Raw genomic sequence first — 21905 nt, 5'->3', positions numbered from 1 at the left:
GGGAAGAGTCCCACGCTTATCAAAATCCAGATCTCACGAGAACTTACTATGATGAAAACAGCATGGGGAAACTGTCCCCATGATCCAATCACCTCCCACCAGTTTTCACCCTCAACATGTGGGAATTATGGGGGCTACAATTCAAGATGAAATTTGGGTGGAGACACAGAGCAAAGCCATATCACAAACTAATGCCTTTCAACATAGATTAGTTTTAAAAAGTAGTTCATCTACATAACGAAACGTCATGCAACTCTTGGGAATGGTGTCACCTTTCTGAATATGATTGTATAACAAAATCTCCATTATATATTAAGCAAAATACATACATGCATATCCATATACCCATAAAAACATATATATGTATATGTTTAAATTCTTGTTTACATATATTAACGATTATATTAATAAAATAGGTCTCCAAGGATACAAGAAAAACATCGAACAGGCCAGGCGTGGTGGCTCACGCCTGTAATCCCAGGACTTTGGGAGGCCAAGGCGGGTGGATCACGAGGTCAAGAGATCGAGACCATCCTGGTCAACATGGTGAAACCCCATCTCTACTAAAAATACAAAAAATTAGCTGGGCATGGTGGCACGTGCCTGTAATCCCAGCTACTTAGGAGGCTGAGGCAGGAGAATTGCCTGAACCCAGGAGGTGGAGGTTGTGGTGAGCCTAGATCGCGCCATTGCACTCCAGCCTGGGTAACAAGAGCGAAACTCCATCTCAAAAAAAAAAAAAAAAAAAAAGAAAAACATGAAACAAAATTTAGGTACTACTTTAGCTGGTTGATCAAGATTAATATTGACCATGGTAAGTCATATGGTAAATATGTATCCTTGATATGATATGATGAGAATCACACTTCATCTCTGTGAACTTTGTCCCCAAAGTCAATAAACCCATTTAATCAAAGGAAAAACATTAAACAAATTTAAATTGAGTATATTCCCCAAATTCCTGGCCAGTACATCTTAAAACTGTCAAGATCATAAAACAAGAAAATTCTGAGAAACTCACAGCCAAGAGGAGCCTAAGATGACACAATGACTAAACTCAGTGTGGGATCTTGTATGGAATCCTGTAACAGAAAAAGGACATAGATAAAACTAAGGAAATCTGAATTAAGTACAGACTTCACTGAATAGTAATGATGTGTCAACAGTGGCTTAATTGCTAAAAATACACCGTACAAATGTAAGATATTAATAATAGAAATGTGGAGTATATGGAAACTCTTTGTACTATCTACACATTTTTTTTCCTAAAATTATTTGAAAATAAAAAGTTTTATTTAGAAAAATAATTATATATGGTGTGATAAGTTTATGTGTCAACCCGGCTTGGCTTTGAAACCTATTGTTTGTTCAAACACTAATCTAGATGTACCCACAATTGTTTGTTAGATAAGATTACCATTTAAATCAGTAGACATTGAGTAAAACATGCCACCCTCCATAATGTGGGTAGACCTCATTCAATCAGTTGAGTGCCTTAAGACTGAGGTTCCCAGAAGAGGAAGGAATTCTGCCTCCAGACTGCGTTTGATTTAATGTTGAGTTGCAATGTCAACTCTTCCTGGAATTTCCAGCCTGCTGGGCTGTCCTGCAAATTTCACACTTACCAGCAATTGAGTGAACTGATGCCTAAAAATAAATTGATAGATTTTATATATATATGTGTGTGTATATATATATGTGTGTGTGTGTGTATATATGTATGTATATATATGCATGTGTATATATGTATATATATGTGTGTGTATATATGTATATATGTGTGTGCGTATATATGTATATATATGTGTGTATATATATGTGTATATATGTGTATATATATGTATATATGTGTGTGTGTGTATATATATAGAGAGAGAGAGAGAATTGATAGATAGATAGATAAATAGAGATAGGCAGACAGACAGGTACATGTCCTACTTCTGTTTTTCTGGAGAACCCTGACTAATATATATGAAAAGGAGATAAAAATGGAGTACAGGGAGCAAATAGAGTAAGATATTTTTAAAATATATCTTATTTAATTTTAGTTTATAATAACTACTGGCATCAACTATTCAAAAATGAATTAATGAGAAAAAAAGGAAAAAATATTGAATCTACATCTGTGGTTAAGGCAATGGTATTTAAAACTATTCATATAAATTATCTAGTTTGATTCTCATAATAATTCTTTGAGGCCTACAAAGTTAGTATTATTATTTACATTTGACCTAGTTAAAAAATGGAGCAGGCGTTTCAAGTTCTCACAGGGAGAAAGTAGCAGAACCAGAAACAGGAGGTGTCTGATACTCAGTGCAATTAGTTAGTTACATTACCAGAGGCTCCTGAATGAGCCCTGGGGCAGCTAATAAAAGGAAGAAATAGCCATTTTTATTTTAGTGGTCCAGGTAAACCGAGAGAAAGGAAGATCAGTGGCGAAAGTGAAATCAAAGACATTTAATCAACTGCTGAGTGATTCACTACTAACTCTTTCCTTAAAGGGTAAGGCCATTAGAATATTTGTCCTAAATTTTTAGGATAGTTCATCAACAGGTTAGGAGCGCACTGTACTTCTTGTCCATTAGGAGATTTTATTCTTACACCATAACCTGGAATGTTGAAATCCCAAAAGATCAAAATTTTCAAAATATAATTTCAGAAAAAAATTTTAAAAATTTCTTTAAAATGCATCTATTTACAATTTCAAAGAAAATTTATTTGAGAAACTTATAAAAGCAGGACAACACTTAGGCTAATTTACACAATAAAATAGGCAAAAATAACACGCATAGTTTTGCAAGCATAAACACTCAGGTATACTACTTTTTATTCTTACCCACAGAGGAAAGCAGTGAAAGTCCAGGAGCAAGGTAGGGTCTGTGGCATGACAAAATCAGATGTTCATATTCCTACAAGAAAATATTTGCAAAGTTCCAATAGAGGGCAGATGTTCATGGGCTGTGCGTTTTCAGATACATGCATTGATTTAGAGATCAAAAGTACACGTCCATGCTTAGGAGAATTTCCAACTAGCTGGCCAAAAAATAGGACAGATTTTGAATTATTTTATTGTGCTTGAGGATATTGAAGTCACTGGATGGAGGTCTAAGGAAAGTGAAACATAATAATAATTGAGAAACAATATTGACCATAGTGGCTTTTGCTTTTCATGGTATGTATAACAATTCATATCACAGGGGAAATAAATATGCTACTAACCTCTCTTTACTTCCAAAGACTATTAAAGGAAGAATAAGGACCAGCTGGAGATTTCAAATCCTCTACCAGTTATTCTATTCAACTAAAAGTGGGACTTGAATAAAGACAAATTTATCATGAAGTAAAAGAAATTTGAGCTTCAGGGCCCCTCATTTGCCTGGGTCTTTCTAAGGTCTTTGAAGAAGGGATCTAATAGTGTGTTCGCATGTTCCTGCTTTTACAAAATTTTCAGAAGTAATATTTCTAAAACTATTTTTCTTAAAGAAGACCCATAAAATCCTATAAGCTTTAAGCTCCATAAAACTTGAATTCACCTCTCTCAAGTTGGAGAGAGGGATTCATGGTTTTTCAGAGCTTCTTAATGAATCTTGAATATTCAAGGAAGGCCTGAGGCCACCGACCATTTGAATCTAAGCTGATCTGCATAATAGATTTGAGAATTGTATTTTCTGGGAAGCCTGAAGGTAGATAAGTTGGAAAATGAAAAGGTGTAAAGTATTTAGAGGGGGAAAGGAGCAAGTCAAACTGTAATGGACTCTCTCTCCAGTACCTTGTATCTTGAGTCAAGTCTGCAAGGCCCAAAATGTCTCGCTTAGGGAGTTTTTGCCGCGAGAATTCACAGAAAAAGGATTGATTTCTGATCTTACAATGACATGGAGAAGAGAACAACTAATTGGGTGTAAAGTAAAAGTGAGATCCGATTCACCAATCTAGATGTAGCCACATTATTTTTGGATGGGATTAACATTTAAATCAGTAGACATTGAGGAAAACATGTCACCCTCCATAATGTGGGTGGACCTCATCCAATCAGTTCAGTGCCTTAATTGAATAGTAATAAATATTTATCAGAAATGACCTGAGAATATTTTTCTACAGAATGTGGGATATAAAAACATAAAACATGGCCTTTAGTTGAACTGTAGGTCACAAGGATTCAGAGTCAAATGAATCAAAATGGAGTTGTGCCAGCAGTTGGTTTGCCAATAATCCCAAAAGGCACACTCCCAAACACCATAACCCGGAATGCTGAAATCCCAAAAGATCAAAATCTTCAAAATATAATTTCAGAAAAAAATATTTTAAAAATTTCTTTAAAATGCATCTATTTACAATTTCAAAGAAAATTCATTTGAGAAACTTATAAAAGCAGGACAACACGTAGGCTAATTTACACAATAAAATAGGCCAAAATAACATGCATAGTTTTGCAGCATAAACATTCAGGTATACTACTGACACACATGTATAACATTTATGAGCAGTGAACCATATTCATAAAAAAATAGGTCAAAAAGAAAAATCTACAAACAGATACCACCATGACCGTAATTATGTGCACCCGACTTTATAACTGCTGTCATCTGAAACAGCATGATGAATAACCTGGGTCTTTTGACAGGATGGATCTGAACCAAGGTGGGTCATGACTACATATGGAGTTGCTGAAGGATATGAGATTTGAAGAAATTTTACCCTTCACAAACGCAGATGTACGGAAAACACATCTCTTCATTTATCAAGGAAATTTCAACATTTTTAGGTACAAGCGCCATGCTTACACACATGAATGTTGAAATAATGCGCATTTATGGAGTCAAATTAACAAAAACTGCATTAAAAAAATGAGAAACTAAAAGTCTTTACTTACACTTCCAGTATGGGAAATGATGTGAAGATGGACTACATGGCATAGTAAATTGTAAAAATATAATGCTGACCATTTACAACAGTGGGGGACAATTTCAATGTATGAAAAGTGTATTAACATAGTAGATTATTGGTAATTGCATGGAGGATGTTCAAAAGAGCTAGCTGAGTTGCACAATGATTAACTATATTTTGAAGTCATGCATCACCATGAATAGCTGCCTTTTTTTATTTAGGGCACGGCTATCCTAGGAGGATACTTTCACATTCATCTTCTGTATGGAGCTGCTCTTTTTGAAATTCTATGATTCTGTTTACACCAACATGAACATTACTTATTCAATTTTCACACATTCTGTGGCATTCTTCTATGTTGTTTTTGGTATGTAGAAATTCATTTTACATGTACTCATATACAGTTCACAAATTAGGTGGAATCTGTAAACCAAAAATAAAATTGTAAGGCCCCTCAACCATCAGAATGGACCCCTCCTATTCACAAGGGCATTCCAGAGTTAAGCTGAAAAACTAGTCCAGGTCATGACGGAAGAGAAGACCAGACATGCCTCATTATACCCCTCCACTAACATCCACACAGGACGCAAGCCTGCTGAGAAACAATTACAATCTATTCTTTCTGAAGCCTGCTACTTGGAGGTTTCATCCCTGGGGATAAAACCTTCGTCTCCACAACCCAGACATTGTTTTCCATTGATAGTAACTCTTTCAACCAATTACCAGTCAGAAAAAATTTAAATCTACTTATGACCTGGAAGCACCACCCCATCCCCTCCGTGAGTCGTCCTGCTCTTCCAGATGGAATCAATGTAAACCCTACATTTATTGATTGATTTATTATGTCTCCCTAAAATATATCAAAGCAATCTGTACCCCAACCACCTTAGGCACATGTCATCAGGACATCCCGAAGCTGTGTCACAGGCACATCCTTAACTTTGCCAAAATAAACTCTTTAATTGAATGAGATCTATCTCAGATACTTTTGGGTTCACAAAGCAATACTGGTAATTAGAAAGCAACACTGTTGTGAAAGTGTCTTCTTATCTTACTACGAACCTGATTACTTTCTAACATCAGTAGCTTCACTGCTTTCTTTAGAAAAATACTGTTTTAACTCATTAAAAGTTTCTGAAATATCACCAACTAGAAAGAACGCCAATGCAGACAAACGACTCATTTTTAAACTGAAATATTTGTCATGGCCATATCACATGGCCAATTCACTCGTCTTAATGTTTTGTCAAATGAATTGAGCTGAGTGGAAAAAAAATAGACATTATTGGTTAAACCTCGAAATTCACTTTTGGAAGCTTTGATCACACCTAATTCCAAATCTGTCATTATTGTTTAGGAATTAAATTGAAATCCATTTTGTTCTGCCAAATCCACCAAATCTTCATGTAAGAATTTACAAAGTACTTTGCTTTTTCCAGTCATTAATACACAAGTGAGCAGATAAGTTTTACAAACGAGTAGAGTAGATATGTTCTAGAATTTGGGGATCTAACAGGGGCAAGAATTGCATATAGTTGATAAAAAACAGTTGGGACAGTTTTGAAAATGCTATTCATTAGCCAAAGTGAAACATGCGCTAGTTATTTGTGTCTTAAGTTTAGTGATGAACATTGATGAACATAAGAATTCTATCTTCTTCAATGGTAAAATTAAACCAAGAATAGGTATTATTTAATGTCTTTTGTAACACTACAAGAACTTCTATATGAGCAAGTGTTTTTGGTTCAGAAGGTTACTAAACTTGTGATTTTTTTATTCTCTGACCAAGGGCATTTTTTTAAAGGGAAGCTTGGCATTAAGTGTGCAGGGGCAGAAATCAACCATGACTGAATACTTTGATAGGGGATATTTCTTGTGTTTTTTTGCCTGCATTTTTCACTTCTATGACCTTCAAAACACTGAGGGAAGATCTTCCCCACCTAGTTCACTCAGACTTACACACCAATCTCCTCTGGAGACATCATCAGAGACATACCCGAAGTGTTATACTAGGTGTCTAGGTATTCTAGGTAATTCAGTCAAGTTGACGCCTAAAATTAAATTCACAGGTTTACCCCTTGTTGATTTGGCACTCATATGCATCTCCTTAAACCATACTTAATCTCCAAACAAAGACAATACAAAGGCATAGCTACACCTAACATGATGCACCTAACACAGTGCATTTCAAACTCATTCATTTTGGCAAAAGAAAATAATTAAAAACCGTGATGCAATCATTTTGCATGTAGCCAAAAATGTACTAATCTTATCCTTAGAATTTGGCTTACAAGATTTAAACATTTGGGATTATAGTATTCAGGATTGCGCCTTTCAGGTCTGTAATCAGCACTGGCCAAGAGTTGCCAATGCTTTTATGCAGCTAAAGAAACCTTAGATTCAGACACCTAGTGATTCAACATGAGTCCTTTCTCACATGGCGAGTGGATTCATGATTCCTCCACCAGGCTGGATCATTAACAGTGAAGGAGGAAGGGTAGCTTCCTCAACTTCCTCTGACAGGCTCATGTGAGTACAGATAGCCACATAAAGGCAAATTCTAAAGAAGCCAAACTGAGATGCAGGTTGGTGGGTCACAGGTTTATAGAATCACTGTAGTAAGACCTGAGGTGAAATTGCAGGATGTAGTGAATAGGACATAACTGTAGGCAGACACTTACTTGGCAATATACTGGCACAACCTCAGGAAGTTAAGTAAAATGTTGATACATATCAGGTATCTTTTATGTGCTAGGCATGAGTTCAATGCTTTGGGGCTATTAATGCATTTTCCCATTTTTTTCTCAGAAATTCACCATGAAATCATGAAATGGTGTATTAATCTGTTTTCATGCTGCTGATATAGACATATTCAAGACTGGGTAATTTACAAAAAAAAAAAAGAGAGAGAGAGAGAGGTTTATGGACTTATAGTTCCACATGACTGGGGAGGCCTCACAATCATGGTAGAAGGTAAGAAGGAGCAAATCACATCTTATATGGATTAGGCAGGCAAAAGAAAGGTTGTGCAGAGAAACTCCTGTTATCAACACCATCGTATCTTGTGAGATCCACTCACTATCAGGAGAGCAGCACAACAAAGATTCACCCCACGATTCAATCATCTCCCACCAGGTTCCTCCCACAACACACGGGAATTATGGGGGCTACAAGATGAGATCTGGGTGGAGACACAGAGGCAAATCATGTCATTGTGCCCCTGGCCCCTCCCAAATCTCATATTTTTATATTTTAAAACAATCATGCCTTCCCAACAGTCCCCCAGAGTCTCAACTCATTTCAGCATTAACTCAAAAGTCCACAGTCAAACATCTCATCTGAGACAAGGCAAGTCCCTCTGCCTATGAGCCTGTAAAAACAAAAGCAAGCTAGTTACTTCCTAGATACAATGCGGGTACAGACATTGGGTAAATACAGCCATTCCAAATGGGAGACATTGGTCAAAACAAAGGGGCTACAGGCCCCAGGTAAGCCCAAAATCCAGTGGGGCAGTAAAATCTTAAAGCTCCAAAATGATCTTCTTTGACTCCATGTCTCACTTCCAGGTCTCACTGATGCAGGAGGTGGGTTCCCATGGTCTGGGGCAGCTCTGCCCCTGTGGCTTTGCAGGGTACAGCCTCCCTCTTGGCTGCCTTCATGGGCTGGTGTTGAGTGTCTGTGTTTTTTCCAGGCACACGGTACAAGCTATCAGTTGATCCATCATTCTGGAGTCTGGAGGATGGTGGCTCTCTTCTCACAGCTCAACTAGGTGGTGGCCCAATAGGGACTTTGTGTGGGGGCTCTCACCCCACATTTCCCTTCTGCACTGCCTTAGTGGAGATTCTCCATGAGGACCCCGCCCTTACAGCAAGCTTCTGCCTGGGCATCCAGGTGTTTTCATACATCTAAAATCTATGTGGAGATTTCCAAACCTCAGTTCTTAACTTCTGTGCACACACAGGCTCAACTGCCAAGGCTTGAGGCTTGCAACCTCCGAAGCCACAGCCCAATCTCTACATTGGCCCCTTTCAGACATGGCTGGAGTAGCTGGGATATAGGGCACCAAGTACCTGGGCTGTACATAGCACAGGGTCCCTAGGCCAGGCCCAGGAAACCACTTTTCCTACTAGGGCTCTGGGTCTTTGATGAGAGGGGCTGCCGTGAAGACCTCTGACAAGTCCTGGAGACATTTTCCCCATTGTTTTGGAAAATAACTTTTAATGCCTCATTACTTATGCAAATTTCTGTAGCCAGCTTTAATTTCACCTCAGAAAATGGGATTTCCTTTTCTATCATGTTGTCAGGCTGCAAAGTTTCCAAACTATTATGCTGTTTCCCTTATAAAACTGAATGCCTTTAATAGCACCTAAATCACCTAAGAATGCTTTGCTGCTTAGAAATTTCTTCTACCAGATATCCTAAATTATCTCTCTCATGTTCAAAGTTCCACAAATCTAGAGGGCAGGAGCAAAATGCCACCAGTCTCTTTGTTAAAATATAACAAGAGTCACCTTGGCTCCAGTTCACAACAAGTTCCTCACCTCCATCTGAGACCACCTGAGCCTGGACCTTACTGTTCATATAATTATCAGCATTTTTGTCAAGCCATTCAACAAGTCTCTAGAAACTTTAAAACTTTCCCACATTTTCCTGTCTTCTTCTGAGCCCTCCAAACAGTTCCAGCCTCTGCCTGTTACCCTGTTCCACAGTAGCTTCCACATTTTCAGGTATCTTTTTAGCAGCATCCCATTCTACTAGTACCCATTTACTGTTTTAGTTCATTTTTATGCTGCTGATAAAGACATACCTGAGACTGGGCATTTTAAAAAAGACAGAAGTTTAATGAACTTACAGTTCCACATGGCTGGGGAGGCCTCACAATCATAGTTAAAGGCAAGGAGGAGCAAGTCACATCTTATATGGATGGCAGCAGGCAAGTGAGAGCTTGTGTAGAGAAACTTGTTTTTAACACCATCAGATCTCTTGAGACCCATTCACTATCACCAGAACAGCATGGGAAAGACCTGCTCCTATGATTCAATCATGTCGCACCCGGCCCCTCCCACAACACGTGAATTGTGGAAGGGGGTGCAGAACCAAACTATATCAGATAAAGAAAATAACACTTAAACCAGGAAACTAAGTGGCAGGGTAGAACACAGGACCACTCGTCATGACATCCACGTCCCTTCTTCCCTGCCCAGTGACCCTAATATGGTGTGACATGAACCAATCTCAGATCATGGGCAATGGAGCTGACTTCTTTTTGGGGGTCTGATTCGTTTAACATGATTTAGCACTCTCTTTTTAAGTTGCACATCAGCTTCCTATTCTCCTACAAGTCCTTTTTTTATTTGGTCAGAAACAGAAGGAGCTTTTGTGAAGTAATAAAAACAAGTTAGATACATATATACCAGAAGCAAAGGCCTTTTGGTATTTGGACATGAGTTGGCTGAAGAAAGAATAATCATGGAATAAAAAGAGTGGAAAGAGAATACAGCATTTTTCACTGTTATTTTTTCTGTGCATTTTTGACTGATATGTCTACTTTCTATTTGATTGACGCCAAATATAGAGAGTTAACTAGATCTAATAACAAATATAGAGAGTTAACTAGATCTAATAACAAATGACTTTGAAGCACATTTATTTGAACACCTAGTGTGTCCAAAACAGTTGTTAGAGAATTAAATGCAATTCCTACGTGTAAGAAAGTTATAATCTATCATCACAGCTCTTTGACAACAACATATTTCAATATAAAACTAGAGGCAAAAATAGGTATGATTAAAAGCAATATTACTTGAGGCTGAAAAGAGCTATGTTAACTAAAATATTATGTATGTTCTTTTTCAACTCCATGCTTAGAAACAGCTTAAACCCATCCATATTGAGAAATGTTTACATTCCTAATTAGAGGAAAGTTTATGAACTTTACTATTTTAGAGACAAGAAATATATTTAGTAATGATCATGGCCAATGTTATAAGTCCGTTTTATACAGGCATACCTAGGGGTTTATTTTTTCCATTGGTTTCTAAGCCACATTTATATAAAGATTACTGTTTGAGCTAATTATATAAGTAATTTTTTCCTGCCTATTATATCATGCATTGTGTTAGACAAGAGTGAACAAAATAATGTTGTAGCAAACACTGTTGTTGACCTGCTGATGTGATTTTGCTGTGTTTCCACCCAAATCTCATCCTGAATTACAGCTCCAATAATCCACACACGTCACGGGAAAGACCTGGAGGGAAGTAATTGAATCATGGGGGCAGGTTTTCTCCTGCTATTCTTGTGATAGTGAATAAGTCTTAAGAGATAAGATGGGTTTACAGAGGTGAGTTCCTATGTGCAAGCTCCCTAGGCTGCCACCATGTAAGACGTGATTTTCTTCCTCATCTGTCTTCCACCATGGTTGTGAGACCTCCCTAGCTGTGTTGGACTGAGTCAATTAAACTTTTTTCCTTTATAAATTACCCAGTCTCAGGTATATCTTTGTTAGCACCATGAGAACAGACTAATACACCTGCCATTTTCCCCTCAGCCCTCACCAGTCAAATATTTGCTGACAGCAGCTTACTGCAAGAACATGAACAACTCTTCTTGACATCCTTCTTCCATTTCACCCACTCTGGACTACTAGCAATTTCTCCTTCCTCAGGAGCAGCCCACCACCAGTGCTGGATGAACTTTAAAAATAAACATCCTGGCTTTTTCTCTGGATAAGTAGCTCTGAGGTATATTCTGCATTGCTCCCCTCACAGAGAGATTGAACTATATATCCTTTATCCAGCTTTCAGCTTTTCCCTATTTCATGATGCCGTTCCCCTACTGGTGCTTCTCCAGATCCCTTCAAATTCAAATTCTTGTCTCCGGGACTATATCTTAGGGAGCCCAAACTAAAGTAAATACATAATCTCAGTCTCTATCTTCTAGGAATTTGCAGTGTGAAAACTGTAAAATTACTGTGAAAGAGGCAGTGATTATAAGGGAGGAAAGATAAAAAGTCCAATAACAGTTCAAAGGCAGTTTCTAGGCAAAGTTGATGTAAGTAGACTACGAAAAAGTCAAGAAAATTGATGAATCTGAAAAAAATCTTAGGAGTTGAAATCAAGAGGAGTTGCAGATTAGAACAGAACTGTCCTATTACGGTCAGGATAAAGTGACTTAGAGTGGAAATAGATTACCTGATCTTTTTGATTGATTGGTAATATTTTTGGAGCAGAATTATTTTTGTTGTCAGAGTAGATATAGGTCCATAGATTTTTCATTTATTTATGATGAGAATATTTCAAAATTTGAGTGTGACCCGTCACAAAAACAAATTTGTATGAATAAGGAAATAATTACATTTTATTTTTATTAATTTAATTAAATGATTTAATATCATATGAACACACCTAACACTGTGTACAATAAACTATTTCCATTTTTATTTTGAAATAATTTAAGATGTATAAGAAGTGGAATCAAATGTCTCTCTGCACTTTACACCCAGTAAATTAAAATATAATTTGTAACATATTTAATATAAATAAATATAATATACATATAAAACCTTACATTATTACAAACAGGAAATTGAAAATGGGTAAAAGAGTGTTAACTAAACTCCGAATCTTACTTGGATATCAACAGAAAGACTTTTATATGCACTCATTATTGAGGTTTTGATAAATGTTAGCAGAAGACATAATATAAAAACTCTCAGTTATTCTTTTCCTTTTAGTTTTCTGCGATAGTAAGAGTGACTTGTTAAAACATAAGGCAGACATGGGGCTACAGCTAAAACTTGCTTAGGTATCGCCTGTATCACAGTATGCAATGTTGGTGGGGAAAAAGGGGCACTGAGGAGATGAAGAACATGAAATGAGATATGCTCACGGGACATTTGTTTACTTTATAATTAAGGAAAGATCCATTTTCTTTAAATATTTCCAGGGTGGCCTAGAATTTCAACTTACAATGATATGCTTTTTCTGCTTTTTTGGAATTTATAATCTAGTATAAACAACATATACAAGGCAGTCATGATGGTTTAATATATGATCAACAAGTCAGACGGGCCCACTCAGACGTTTCCTAATGGTAAGATTTTTAAAAAATGTAATCCAAGTTTTATAACAGAAAATAACTGATTTTTCCAACCACAGGACTTGATCTTGACTAATGTATAAGGAAGTACATTTCTTGGTAATGCTGCTTATTTATGTAATTCCTTTGAAGTTGTACAGCTTTATTATGACATTAACTTGGTGGATTTACACATAGAGTGACATGACACTAGCTTGTATGAAATCACAGCTTTTATCTCAAAGGAACTCTTGCCTAATACTGGATTGGAAATTTAAGAATTTCCTTGAGTTCTGGTCTGGTAGTCTATATTCTTTGCTTCTAGCACTGAAGTTTTTATTTTCGTAGGACATGTTTCTTTGTCTCTAGTATTTCAGAGACTCTCTTTTGAATTTATAAAACATAAAACCAAATTAAATGATATATCTCAGCCTTCCTCAAAGAAATAAGTTGATTTAATTTCCCTGAAGTCTGGAAAGATGCATAACGTATCATTTTCATTTTTTATAAATTGTTGTTTTATAAACAGTTTTTTTGTGTTATTAAAATATTGACAATGACTCTGAAGGTAGATGATACATCTTACTTTTATAATATGTTAAATTGTTCCACTGAGCTTTTGGCATCTGCAAACTTTAGTATCTTTTATCTCAAAGTATATGTCCTATCTAAAACAAAATTTTGTGAAAGAAGCATAAAGTTTGATTTGTTTAGAAGACATTGGCATTTTCTGCCACTCAGCTCCAATTATTTTTCAAGAAATAAGAAACTTTCTTTATTTTTCCAGTATCTACATGTTTTAGAGAATTATCGAGTCCTAATGAATAGATCATTGGGGACAAATGCACAATGACCCTCACTAGGTCCTATCACAGGTCCTTGACCTTAGATGAATCAGTCATGTTAACCACTCACAGACTTATCTGACAGAACAAAGTGGCAACCAAACAAATCATGTCAATATCCATTGAAAATCAACAATTCATTAACAGCAGCAGTTCTTCAGCTCTTGGAGGTGATGGCATCAGTAAATTGTGAACATTATACAAATTCCAGCATGAGACTCAATATTGTCTGTTTCAATACGTTTCACGTAATAAAAGCCAAGAAAGACAGAACTGACTTGATGATTTGGGGCAAGGCATGCTGTCCAGGCTACTGCTAAACCAAATGATTTAGCATAATTTGAAGCAAGTCATGCTGTCCTCCCTAGTGCTAAACCAAATGCTAGTTAAGAAAAAATGGGTTGAAGGGGAGAAAAAGCAGAGAAAAAGAAAGGCTTGCATTTTGCATTTTCAGGTAGACATTGAGAAGCTGATGTAAGGTCCACGTTAAAAAAAAAAATTAAAAAATTAGATACATTTAATTAAGATAAATCCAAAGTTTCCAAAACCTCAAAGCATTTCAAGAGATTACACAAGAAATTTCTTGGAAATATCATTAATTCTGACACTTAATTGCATTTCAATTTATTTTATACTTTCTAGTCTTGAAGGATTCATAATTTAAGTCTCTTATCTAAGAGAAGAATGCATAATTTGTTTCAATTGTCTGTTGTTTCAATTAGCCTCTGGTGATCATTTCATATTTAAAGGGTTCATTTGGGAAGATTTGTTTCTGTCTCCTGAACAAAAGGGAGAAAAAGCAGGAGTAACCGAGATTCCCTACAGCTAACTCACCCTCCTGGGGACCACACTGAAAAGATCTATCTTTGGTGAATAGGATAACTTCATGGAAACATATTTTTTTATTTGCTACCTTATTACAGCATTATTCAGTTTGGAACTACAGTGAAAGACTGAATCCTCCACCATTTACTGTTACTAACTTTGCTTTCTATCCATATAAATTATAGCACAGTTAATGAGCTTTGGCACTATAATCATAAGGATGGAAATATTGTTATTGTGTCCTTGCTGATGCCAAGAACATTTCTTTTCTTAAACAAAAAATGGCTCTTTTTTTAAAGAGCCATTCATACATACTTTCCTACTTGTTATTCAGAATCCAATGAATTGAGAGGTTTTCTGATTTTGTTTTTGTTTTCAAATAATAATACATTTGGGCTGGGTGTGGTGGCTCACACCTGTAATGCCAAGACCTTGGGAGGCCAAGGTGGGTGGATTACCTGAGGTGAGGCATTCAAGACCAGCCTGGCCAACATGGTAAAACCATGTCTCTACTAAAAATAGAAAAATTAGCCAGGTGTGATGGTGGGTGCCTGTTATCCTAGCTACTCAGGAGGCTGAGGCATGAGAATCACGTGAACGCAGGAGGCAGAGGTTGCAGTGAGCCAGGATTGTGTCATTGCACTCCAGCCTGGGCGACAAAAGTGAAACTCCATCTCAAAAATAAAAAAAATAAATAAAATAAATAATAATAATACATTTGAACATACTTGTACTTTTAAACCAGTAGCATCATTCTTCTAGAGGTGACAGATGATTCTAAAAGGATGCAAGATCTCTGTCTCCTAAGACTTATTGTTCTGTTGGGGAATTAGGTAAACAACCAGGAAGAGAGAAGTACAGCCCTCAGCAGCAGTGTGGTCAATTAACGAACATGAGTTTCTGAGTTGAATTAGAATTGTGGTTCAGCCACTCATTAACAATGTGACATTGAGAAACAGTTAAAACTCTTATTTAAGTTTCTTCATTTGAAAAGTAATAGATATAATATCTTCTCTTGGGGGGTGGTCATAGTGAGAATCTCATGACCCAATAAATCAAATGTGTCGAGGACACACTGTACCTCATTCAAAGCAGGCAATAAGAATAATTAGTGTTTATTTTCTTTTTATTTTTAGTGTTTCCCTTGTGATCTTCAATTTCTTCAGGGTTAAGCTACTTCTCTAGGATTGGCTTTTTGTTTACTCATCCCAATAGACAATAAAATTGCTCAGTTTTACACAAATTATGTGTTGTAGATTGATTGCAGAAATATTTCCAATGTTTCATCTCTCCCTATATGTACAGTCTATTTAATGTGAGTTTTCAGTTTCCATCAAAAGGTGATTCTCTTTTCCCACCCTTGCCTCTGTGCTGGCCACACGACTTAATGTGGTCAACAGTATGATGTTGTGTGCCACTTACAAGCCTAGGCCTTAGGAGATCTGAATGCCTCCCATTTTTCTCTTGTACTCCTGCTGTGCTATGAATGCAAAACAAACTAGCCTACTGGTTGATACAAGAGAAGTGTCCTAGTCATGTCAGTCACCCAAGAAAGGCAGTCAGCCAATCATCAGACATGTGAATGAGCCCCAGCAGAAGTCAGACAAATTTAGTGGAGGGTAAAATGACACACAGCTGATTACAGTTAAAAGAAAAAAAAAGAACTAAGCAACAGGCTTATATGAATATTGCCTATTTGCATTTCTTTTGTGAATTGCCCACCTATGTCTTTTGTCCTTACATCTCCTAGGGTATTTGTTTTTTTTGAATTAGTAGGAATTTTTGCATTATCAATATTAACCCTTTTTCTGTTATACATGTTGCAAATATTTTTTCACAGTCTAACTTTTGTCATTGTTTACTATTATTTTATGCTATAGGAAATGCAATTTACATCAAATTGATCCATGTGCTTCTTTATAGATTGTTCATGTTGTGCATTATATTAGAAAGCCTTCCCCTCCAAATAATCCTAAGAACACTATGCTGTGCTTTCTAATAGTACCTTTGTGGTTTGGTTAGAATTTATCTCCAGCTGGAATTTGTTGTGAGTATCAATAGTGAGAAGTAAGAATCTAACTCTATTTCCTTCAATTTAGTGAATAAGTGACCATTCTGTTATTGATTGAAAATTCTGCCTCAGTTATAACCTAAGTTTGACTTTATACATGGATCTACTTGTGAATTATTGTATTTTATGAATCTAAGATATAGTTTAGGGCCTGTTGAACACCATCCTAAATGTTTTAGCCTCACACTCCATTTTTATATATTTTAAAAAATATATTTTGTCTCTTCTTTCTTCAAAATTTATTGGGCTATTTCTGACCCATTTGACTTCCACACAAATTTAAGAATCAGTTTCTTAAATATATTTTAAAATCTTGTTGACTCTGTGACTCTGATTATATTGACATTATAGATTCATTTTGAAAAATTAATAATGTTATAATATTGGTCATTTTGATTCACAAACTTGAGGTATCTCCCTGTTTAAGTTTCATGTCATGTCATTTACAAAAATTTTACTTTTTTCAAATATGGTTTGCATATATCTTATGAGATTCATTTCTAAGTGTATTTTGTTATTCTGTGTTTATTTGAATTCTTTTTTTGAACACAGTCGCTCTGCTCTCCAGGCTGGAGTGCAGTGGCAGGATCTTGGATCACTGTAATCTCGGCCACCTGAGCTCCAGTGATTCTTATGCCTCATCCTCCAGAGTAGCTAGAATTACTGCTTAGACAGCAAAGCAAGACTGTATCCAAAAAAAGAAAAAAAGAAAAGAAAAAACTTCAGATCAGATGGTTTCACCAGGAAAAGTATTGGACAATTAAAGAACTAGCAGTAATTCTACACAATCTATTCCAGAATATGGAAGAAAGGGAAATACTTTTCATCTCATTTTATGAAGTCAATATTATCTCAACAACAAAACCAGGCAATGGCAGTCCAAAAAAGAAACAAAACTACAGACTAATATTCCTCATGAATTTAGATGCAAAAATGTTCAATAGACTGTTAGAAAATCAAACCCAACAATTTGTGGAAAAAATAATACACTATAACGAAGTGGAATTTATTTTAGGGATTTCAATATTACTCACTACATAAAGCTAGAGAAAAATCAACAAACACAATCCTATCAATTGATGCAAAAATAGCACTATATTAAACCCTAAAGCAATTGTACTTAACAGTGAAAGACAGAATGGGTTCTCCCTGATACTGATAAAAAGATAAGTACGTCTACTTTTACCACTTTCATTCAACCTAGTTCCTAATGTTATAACTAGTGTAATCAAGCAAGAAAAATAATTAAAACAGACTGGGAAGAAAGAAAGAAATATTTTTGTATATGACATGATGGTCTCTGCAGAACATTTCTCAGGACTGATTGAGAAGTGGCTTCAGCAAGGTTGCAGGATAGAAGGCTAACACACAAAAATCAATCACATATTTATCTACTAGATATAAGCATCTGGAAACTGCAATTATTGACCTAACACCATTTAATATCTCTCCAAAGAGAATGAAATACTAATACAAACTTAACAAGATATACAGGATCTATGTACTGAATATTAAAAGCTGCTGATAAAAAATTTCAAGGAAGATCTAAATATATAGGGAGACCTACAACTTTCATGGATTGGACAAATCAATACAGTAAATATGCAATTGCCCCAACATTGATCAAATAGGATTAATGCAATTTGCATTAAAATTCTAGCAATGTTTTTTGTAGATGAAGACAAGTTTACAGTAAAATTTATATGGAAAGTCACAGCACAATAATAGCTAAAACCGTCTTGAGACAGTAGAATAAAAGAGGGAGAATCAAATTACTTAAAGCTTACTATATAGCTACAATAAGCAAGGTAGTATGAAATTGATGGAAAGATAGACACACAGATTAATGGAATAGAATAGAGAACCAGAATAGACTTAAAGAGATTTGCTCCACTGATTTTTGACAAAGCTGCAAAGGCAATTCAATAGAGGAAGAAAAGTCTTTTCAAAAAAGGGTGTTGAAACAATGGAAAATCCAAAGGCCAAAAAAAAAAAAGAAAGAAAAAGAAAAGAAAAGAAAGACATTTGAACCTGTCTGACATCTTGTGGAAAAATAAACTCAAAATGGACCATCACCATGGATTTAAATATAAAATGCAAAATTATAAAACTTTTAGGGAAAAAATAAAGTCTTTTTAGGAAAAAAAGCAAAGCCCTATCTAGGGGTAGGCATAGTTCTTAATTATTATACCAGAAGAAAAAATTAGTAAATGGAACTTAAATCAAAATTAAAAATGTTTTCTTGGCCAGGCACGGTGGCTCACAACTGTAATCCCAGCACTTTGGGAGGCCGAGGAGGGAGGATCACTTGAGGTCAGGAGTTTGAGACCAGCCTGACCAACTTGGAGAAATCCTGTCTCTACTAAATATACAAAATTACCCAGGTGTGGTGGTGCATGCCTATAATCCCAGGTACTTGAGAGGTTGAGGCACAAGAATTGCTTGAACCCAGGAATCGTAGGTTGCAGTGAGCTGAGATCGTGCTATTGCACTCTAGCCTGTGCAACGAGAGTGAAATTCTGTCTCAGAAACAAAACCAACAACAATAACAACAACAAGTTTTATTTATGAAAGATCCTGATAAAGGAATAACAGAAAAGCTACAGAGTGGCAGAAAAAATATTTGCAAACTACATATTTGACAGAGGACTGATATCTTGAATATATAAAGGACTCTTAAGACTCAACAACAAAAAATAAAACAATCTATAAACATCAAAATTAGAAAATAAGCAAAAGCTGTGTATAAACATATATAGATTAGAAATAAGCCCATCAGGAGGTATTCAACATCATTATTTCTCAGGGAAATGCAAATTAAAAGCATAATGAGATATAACTACATACCTATTATAATGTCTACAATAAAAAAAAGTTAAGGACAATAAAAAATGTTGTTGGGGGTGCAGACAACTGATCACTCACACCTTGCTAATGGGAATATAAAACAGTGCAGGCAATTTGGAAAAGAGTTTGTAAATTTCTTAAAAATCAAGGCATATCATATGACCCAACAATTATACCCCTGGGTTTCTTATACTACAGAAATGAAATTTCATGTTGGCATACAAACCTGTATACAAATGTTCATAGCAGCTTTTTTTTTTTTTTTACAGCGGCCCCAAACTAGAGAAAACTCATCAGGTGAATGGTTAAACAAACTGTGGTACCTACAAATACTAAAAATACTATTTAGTATTTCTTTTACTCAGCTCATTTCATTACAAATAAATGAACTGCTCATATTTCCAACAACTTGGTTGAATCTCCAGGGAATTATGAGGAGTTAAAAAAGTCAATCCCAAAAGGTTACATGAATCATGATTCCATTTACCCAAATTTGAAATGACAATATTTTATAAATGGAGAACATATTACTGGTTGTCAAATGTTAATAATGAAGGCAGAGGGAAGGGAGATGTGTGGGTTATTAAAGAGGAATACTAGAGGTCCTGGCAGTAATGGAGCTCTTCTGTGTCTCAACTCAGGTGGGGGAAACAAACCTATACATGTTCTAAAATTTTATAGAACTAAATACACACACCGACACACACACACCCATAATAAGTACAAGTAAAACTGAAAAATACTGAATATGATAAGTTGATTATATACCAATATTTTGGCTGAAATATAACACAAAATATTTATGAGATATTGCCACTAGGGAAATTAACTAAGTGATATATGGGACATCCTAATTTACAACCATCTCAGTAATAATTTCAATTTAAAAATTGATCAAAGCATCAAATATCTAATGATATATATACTTATAAATAATATGGCAAAAAAGAGAAAAATATATATGGAAGCAGAAATATTTGAAATGGCAACAATCAAGAAAGAGCTTTAGAAAATTAATGAAAGACAACAATCCACAGATCCAAGATGCACAGAGAACACCAAAAAAAAAAAATAGATAGATGCAACAGGTGCAAAACGAACAAATAAAAAGGAAGTTATCAATGCAATTCTACACACAGTAAAAATATCTTTCAAAAAAGAAGGCAAAATAGAGACATTTTTAAACAAACAAAAGCTGAAGGGATTCATTAGCAGCAGATCTGTATTACCAGAAATGTATAGCAATGTTCTTCAGGTATTAGTACGACCCCACACAGAAATTAGCATCTACCCAAAGAAGTGAAGCACTCCTTGATGCACCAAACAGTTGTTAAGGGTCTACTGTGTTTTCTACGATGACTCCTTGTAACCTGTTTCTATATTGTGAATTTAATTCAGTGGTTTGAGCCAGCATTGTATATATATTTAATATGTAGAAATACATAAGTAGAGCCACATGCACAAGGAACTGCATCCCCAACTGCAAATTTGGAAGTACAGTCTCGTTCAAGTGGAAACCTCAGTGGTAAAGTGAGAAGAACATTGGCAGTGTTGTATGGGGTTATTTTTGCCTCAGCTCCTAAATAGGTCTGGGGCTCCTAAGATTATTTCTTCAGCTGGGGCTCACTTGCTTCACGTGTGGTGTCAGGTGCCATCTAGATCCTTGCTACTGAACCTACAGCTCATGGCCAACAGTACCCATGTCATTGAGTATTAGAGAAACAGAACCTCATGTCTCACTCTGACACATGACACTGGAATCTCCATTGTCACAAAATTTAAGGTGACTTGTATGTACATAAAACTTTCAGAAGCACTGCATTTGATAATTTCCCAAGAATTATGATTAGAAATAGATACAAAGTGACTGAAAATGAAGTTTATGCTCCTTGCTTCTCTCTTACCCCAAGTAAATTTGAGAATGCTACCCAGTTTCTAGCATTCAAATGGAAAAAAAATCAAACATAATGGAGATTTTCGCCTTTTATGATCATCGATGTAGTATTAACTATAGTAATAATTCTTAACATGTATCAAAAAGTGGCTGAGCGCATTTCCTATTTCATTATTCCTTATATCTAATTTAAAAGATATTGGTTTATTTCCTCTTTTTTATAAAATTAGAAGCTGAGGACTTGAGAAAATAAATATCTTGTAACACAAAGTTAAGACTGACTCTGGCAATATACAAACTTAGGCCCTCTTACTACCAAATGCCTGCTAAGGAAGAAGCTATACACCTTCTATGGCAAGGTGAATCCTAGAGGCAGAAAGTTTGGATTTCCTTGTTTATAAGGTAAGGTTAATATAAAGGTCTACTTTGCACAATTTTGAGAATCGTCTCTAATATAGAT

The sequence above is a fragment of the Aotus nancymaae genome, unplaced genomic scaffold (assembly GCF_030222135.1).
Source record: "Aotus nancymaae isolate 86718 unplaced genomic scaffold, 86718_ANA_hifiasm-v0.15.2.pri h1tg000011l, whole genome shotgun sequence".
NCBI lineage: Eukaryota > Metazoa > Chordata > Mammalia > Primates > Aotidae > Aotus > Aotus nancymaae.
Note: the sequence above shows the minus strand (reverse complement) of the source record.